Raw genomic sequence first — 7,579 nt, forward strand, 5'->3', positions numbered from 1 at the left:
ACACCATGGTTACAGCAGTGGTAACCATGGTGGTAGACTGGGACTGTTATAGAACAAAGACTATTACACACCGGGAAACAGGATCAGTGCTTTTCTATGTTCCCCTTTCATCACTTGGAGCAGTAAAATAATAGTGGTCACAACTGTTCACAGCAATGCTCATGTAGTGTGGGTAATAACGGTGCAACCACAGAGAAATCTAACCCAGAGCCCGACGTAAAGGATTAAAAGTACCGTATTTTCCGCACTATAAGTTGCACCTAAAAACCTTCACATGTCTCAAAAGCCGACAGTGCTCCTTATAACCCGGTGCTCCTTATATATGGACCAATATTGAGCCACAACAGGTCTCCAACTACGGTGAGCAGCCGCCGACTCTATTTTCCCTGTAGAAGAAGTAACGCGCGGTGCATGTTGAGATATACGACTGCGTGAAGCGTGCCGTTTCATTTCCATGGGTGTGTTTGTGTAAAGAGCCCAAAATGGCTCCTGTTAAGAGACACGCTTACGACGCAGAGTTTAAACTCAAGGCCATTAGTCACGCAGCAGAACACGGGAATAGAGCAGCAGCCAGAGAGTTGAACATGAACCAATCAATGGTGCCGAAGTGGAGGAAGCAACAAGACGACCTCCCCTGACTGTTGTTGACGTTCCCTTTAGAGCAGCTCCATGTAATGGATGCAGAACGTAACCCCAGCCTCCACTGTAGCGTCTGTTTTATGCGCCTTATAGTGCGGTGCGCCTTATAGTGCGGACAATACGGTACATTATTGATTTTTCTCGGTCACTAGGGGGCAGTGAAACTATATGAAAACAGACTTTATAATAAAGACACACGTAGCTGCTGGGTCTGTGAAGTGAAACCAATGCGTAAGCGCCTTAAATTTGCATTGTTTCTGATGTCCAGTTAGGGGGTGAAGTCTGTTTGTATAGAAGTCAATGAGAAAATTCTGTATATCGTTGTGAAACGCACGCACAAACACTATTCGGCTGTTATGTCGTGACGTAACACCCTTTCAAAATATAATTTCCAGGTCCGAACCTCGTATTTCTGCAGCCGAGCCGTCCTCCCCGATGTTTGAACGGATCTGATTTATTAAAAACACAACGTTATTGTCGTTTTACCTTTTTCTTATAGATGAAAAAGACGTCTAACTGATCAAAGAGGTGATCGTGATTGTTCACCTGTTCGGCCGTTGTGTCTGTTTAGTTTCAATGGAGGGTTTGAATCTTATTTTGAAAGGGTGTCACATCAGACTGAACCTGATAGACCTTTCCAAGCACTTTCTTAACCTTTTATCCTGCGTATATATAAATTATATATATATATATATATATATTTATTGTATTCATCTTTTAAATGAGATGATAGGCACCTCATGATGTCTGACCTACCGAGGGAGAAATTGCGCAGGAAGGAGGGTATTATCAATCATAATCAAATCATCTCCGGCTGACTGTCCTATATTGTGGCACCCTTAATCTCTTTTTCATATAAATTCATATTCTAACCATCATTATAACCTTTTTAACAACCGACTCAGGTCTTTTTAAGGAGGTTAAAGTGTTTTAATGACACAGGAAGCGCCCTTGTGCCCTTGTGCCCGTGCGCCCCGTCGTGCCCATCTTTGGCACCGCACACGACCCCCTGCCAACCAGGTTGATGAGAGCCGAGTGTCATGAACGGTGCGGGGGACAAACACAATGGAACCGGACCCAAATGCAGACAAGGACACAGAGAATGCTACTAAACAAATATCTAATAACAAAAACAAAGGGATCCAATTACAGGGGGGAAAGTACAACACGGAGAATGACGGGACGGTCGAGGGGAACAGTGACGGGGAACAGACGGACAGTCGGGGATCTGGACGAGGGAACGGGGTCTCGGGAAATTACAGAGGGAAAGAACAAGGAAACAATTATTAATCAACAAACAACACAAAGCGAAAATGCAATAGAACAAAAAACAGGAGCCAACCGACATGAAGTTACCACGTAAATGAGAACAACGATCCGGCACCGAATGTGTGTCATCTCCGGCTTCTTAGGGCGAACTCACACTGTCCTTCCTTCAGCGCCAAAACCGGTTTTACGGGTAAAGCCTAGTGAGTTTGACCAGTGTGAGTGCAACCGCTCCGCGCATAACTGCGGCCAGCTAGCCGTCAACAGGCCGTTTCGGAGAGGTGGGCTTTTGTAGAGCGCGTTTGCACGTGTACGAGCACGAGCGTGCGCACATGTACGAGCACGAGGCCAACGGCGGTTCTGAGGTCATTTCCTGTGCGCCTGTTGGGACGTAGAAAAAAGAAGGAGGGACCATGCACGGACATTTCAAACAATGGCGGTGAAAGGTTCACGTTGGTGTGATGCGGAGGTGGAGTGTTTACTGCAGATTTGGTCGATGAAAAGATTCAAAAACAGTCGACAAGACGCACAAAAACTCCGAGGTCTACGGAAAGATCTGGAAACAAAGCCACGCATCGCCATGACGTCATCAATGCGTGTGACGTGTTACGGCGTGATGACGTATAGGCAGCAAGAAGCATTCTCCGAGGCCCAGGTAGTGTGAGTACAAACGGACCTGGAGGGGGGGACAAGGACCCTAAAGCACGGGGCACGGGACGGAGGCACAGTGGAACGACACATGCAGGGTGAAACAGACAGAGGGAGATACACTCACACAGAATGACGAGGGAAGAGACCGACAGGACCTGGATCCTGACGCCGAGTTTGCCGAGTTGATGTTCAGCTCCCAATACACAGAGTTATTCGACCCATTTTCATTATTATTATTGAAATCACATCTTTAAAGATCCACTTTGACCATAACTCATCAGCGAGTGTATCAGGTTTGTCGACCCGTCACAAAATATCAGGTAAAAGGATAAAAAAGTCCTGTAAAGTCTCATTAAACCTTCCCCTACTGAGCCGTTCATATTTTATATCTCACTAGATATTTCCATTGTGTCGCCGCTCTACTTGGCAAGCTCTCCGCACTCACTGTGAGAATGTGACTTGTGGTATTTGTGTCAGTTGCGGGCCACCGTATGCTGTGCCAGAAGCCTACTGTGGTGCGGCTGAATATATCCCCGGCCAGTGCTTTTGTCTTTTATCCGCTCTCTGAACACAGATGCTGTTTTTTCTGTTTCAGCTGAAATAGACGCCGAGCATTTGATTTGGGTGATTCATTTGTTTACAGGCTGCAGGATTTGACTGTCTTTCAAAATGCCTTAATCCTGATGACAATCACGACGCAGCTGTCCGTACAGCACGAAGGGAGCGACAGAGTGAAGGACCCAGAGACGCACAGCAACCACAGAATAGAGATTAACAATTATGGCAATAATAGGAATATGACTGATGATTGTTTTAGTGGATATACGGGAATATAATGCAACATGCATTAACGGGACATGACTGAAGGAGGGGGAGAGAGAAGCTCTAGGTCTAGAGCAGGGGCTTCAAACTCAGGCCTGTGGGCCAAATCTGGCCCGCGGTGTAATTATATTGGGCCCTCAGATCATATCAAGGTTCTGTGAGAGCTGGCCCGTGAGTCTAAAGCACACACACGTCTACTTCTCTGTTAGCAAACATGAGCATTCATGCTACCAGTCAAACTTAATCCACCCCCCCACCCCCCAAAAACGACCCACTCACACATCGAGGGTCAGCATACGCGGGTTAGAAACTCAAGATTAGCACCTGCAGTGGAAGGTGCTGGGCCGTAGATGAAGGATGTGACGCATATTTTTAGTTTTACGTAACGGGCTGGAGCCGATCCCAGCTGACATCGGGCGTGAGGCGGGGTCCACCCTGGACAGGACGCCAGTCTATCACAGGACACATAGAGACGCACAGAGACAGACAACCATTCACACCTACGGGTGATTTAGAGTCATCAATGAACCGAACACCTGCACGTCTTTGGACTGTGGGAGGAAACCGGAGAACCCGGAGAAAACCCACGCAGACACGGGGAGAACACGCAAACTCCACACAGAAGGGCCCCAGCCGGGATTCAAACCAGGAACCCTCTCACTGTGAGGCGACAGTGCTAACCACCATACCACCGTGTCGCCCCTATCCTGCACATATGCTCGAAAAAAACATCTAATTTCTTGAACTTTGAGCAACGATTCCCATCGAAGCGACCAACGTTTTAATGCCCTCGCCGCACTGCTCTGAGGTCTCGCTTGTTACGTTTCCTGCTGTGATTCACTAGAGATCAAACTCCTAACGTGTCAATCATGTGCGTGGGCAGCAGGATGACATCTCCCTTAGACTTCTTTTGTGTTTCTGTAGGTGGCGATGGTTTGTTCTTGCCCAAACACGCCGGTGCTGCTCCGGCTAACCACTCACTCTCTTCTTCTTCTTCTTCTTCTGTTCATTCTGCACCAAATGGAAAAGAAAGACATCCCCGTGTGCACCAGAGGAGTTCATCCTAGGAGTGTTTGAGTAAAGCATCATTCAGAGAGGAAAAACATGCATTATGATAGCAAATATGGAGTTGATATGATACAGAATAGAGACTGTTTTACAGCTGAATGCGGCCGAATGATGTTGCCGATGACGACGCTGTTAGATTGCTCTGTACAGTGTGTGAGTTCCCATTGTGGCGTTTTCTTTCTCTCTCGCTCTCTCCGCCGCCTCCACAGCGATGTGTGTTGCATTAACGCTGAGGTGAAGAGTGGGAGGTAGAGGGCAAACTGAGAGGGCTACAAGAGGGATGGAGAGAACGAGAGAAAAGTGTGTGGGAGACTGGAACATGGATATGTAAGATAGATAGATGCATAGATAGATAGATGGATAGATGATAGATGGATGGATGATAGATGGATAGATAGATAGATAGATAGATAGATGGATAGATGGATAGATAGATAGATAGATAGATAGATGGATAGATAGATGGATAGATAGATAGATAGATAGATAGATAGATAGATAGATAGATAGATAGATAGATAGATAGATAGATAGATAGATAGATGCATAGATGGATAGATAGATAGATAGATGGATAGATGATAGATGGATGGATGGATAGATGGATGGATGGATGGATAGATAGATGGATAGATGGATAGATGGATAGATAGATGGATGGATAGATGGATGGATAGATAGATAGATAGATGGATGGATGGATAGATAGATAGATAGATAGATAGATGGATAGATGGATGGATAGATGGATGGATGGATAGATGGATAGATGGATGGATGGATAGATGGATAGATGGATAGATGCATAGATGGATAGATAGACGGATAGATAGATAGATAGATAGTTAGATAGATAGATGGATGGATAGATGGATGGATAGATAGATAGACGGATAGATAGATAGATGGATAGATAGATAGATGGATAGATAGATAGATAGATAGATACATAGATAGATAGATAGATAGACGGATAGATAGATAGATGGATAGATAGATAGATGGATAGATAGATAGATAGTTAGATAGATAGATGGATGGATAGATGGATGGATGGATATATAGATAGATAGATAGATAGATGGATAGATAGATAGATAGATGGACAGATAGATAGATAGATGGATAGATAGATAGATAGATGGATAGATAGATAGATAGATGGACAGATAGATAGATAGATGGATAGATAGATAGATGGATAGATAGATAGATGGATGGATAGATGGATGGATAGATAGATGGATAGATAGATAGATAGATGGATAGATAGATAGATAGTTAGATAGATGGATGGATGGATAGATGGATGGATAGATAGATAGATAGATAGATGGATGGACAGATGGATAGATAGATAGATGGATGGACAGATGGATAGATAGATAGATGGATGGACAGATGGATAGATAGATAGATAGATGGATAGATAGATGGATAGACCTCATTTCTAAGATGTCTGATGCCGATGATTTCCCAAGTGAACAAAGTCAGGTCAAACTAAATTGAGAAAGGAATGAGAGAAGGGGGGAGAGAAAGATAGAAGGATAGCAATATGACAAGTGACAGATGAGAGAGAGAGAGAGAGAGAGAGAGAGAGAGAGATGAGATGGACGACTAAAACAAAAAAAGAGAAGTTGGTCTCTTTGCAGCTCCAAAGCTCCTAAAGCCTCGAAGCTGTGTGGAGTGTAAATGTGAGGAAGGAGGGAGAGAGAGAGAGAGACGGAGGAAGAGAAGGAGAGTGCGAGAGGTAGAGGGAGGAAGGAAAGCTAGAAGGGAGAGAGTGAAAGGGAGGAGGAGGAGGGTTTGCGTTGGTGTGCCGGTTGGCAGAGAGAGAACGCTTGTCAAAAAAACCTTCCTCTGACAGAAGGCATGATTCACAGCAGAGGGAGAGAGAGAGAGAGCGAGGGAGAGAGAGAGAGAGGGAGACAAGCGTCAGGAAAAAGCCAAAACGACAGAGATAGAGAGAGAGAGATAAAGAGAGAGAGAGAGAGAGAAACGACAGGGGCAGAGATGCCGGTAAGGAAAACAAATGAGGACGCTAAACTGAGGCGTAACAGGACGGGAGTGAGATCGACGCACTGGAGTGATTGATGCCTCTTAATGACTGTGACCATGTTGATAAGGTTCTGGCTTTTCTATTGATCGGGGGGGGGGGGGGTAGGGCAGGTGGAAAAGAGAGAGAGAGAGAGAGAGACAGGACGCTCAAGAACGAAGGGATGCTGAAGAGATAGGGAAAGAGATGGAGAGGCTAGGACTGACTCTCAACTATCAATAGGCTCCTTTGACGGAGCTCAACTCATTTGCGAGGAAGGCGTCACTGATATGCAAATGTGAGTCCTGACTCTTTAACGCTTATGGATATCAGCGCGGATACTTCTGGACTTCTGTGACAAGCTTTTCTAAAGATGTTGGGAATGTCTGTTTCCTTTCTTTGTGTGAGAAAAAGAAGTTTAAATGGAGTTTAAATGTAAATAATTGCTCGTTCCTCCTTTAACTTCATCCCCCTCTGAGCGATCCAAGTGTGGGTGACGTGAGTCAGTGGTCCTGAGGTTGCCAGATCTCAGTGTTGGCGGTGGATGCCGTGCTTCCGCGGTCTAAATCGCTTATTTCTTGCGATGTTGGTGACTTCCTGTGAAGCTAATGCTACTTGTTATCTCCGCAGAGCTGGAGTTAGCGAAGGTTAGCCGCTGTAGATGAACCAGTTTGATGCATTCAAAGCAGGAACGCAACGGTAAACCACATTTTCACAAAGCATGTTGGGAAATGCAGCTGGTGGTTTCTCACGATGACGGAGGGAACAGCTTTGGATGAATATTGACGTCACCTTGACTTTATTTTCGGCACCGTATTTGCATGAGGCTTTAAGGCGGCTTGGCGCCGGCTGTCGCATTCACGTCTCTCCAACTTCAAAATGCTGCTGATTTGTTTGAGTGTTTTGTTTTTCTTCTAAATCTTTTGTCGTGTTGGTTATGGTTTTTCCACCCTTTAGTCACAACTCTTGGTATTTTATATGTTTAGATATCTACTTCGCCAACAAAGGCTTCAGTATTTAGCTTTGTGTTATTCTCATCCTGCGGAGGAAGTTAGCGTAAAGTGAATTTAAAGGTTTTTATCATTTGTTGTTTTGGCT

Source organism: Echiichthys vipera (assembly GCF_963691815.1).
Source record: "Echiichthys vipera genome assembly, chromosome: 12".
NCBI lineage: Eukaryota > Metazoa > Chordata > Actinopteri > Perciformes > Trachinidae > Echiichthys > Echiichthys vipera.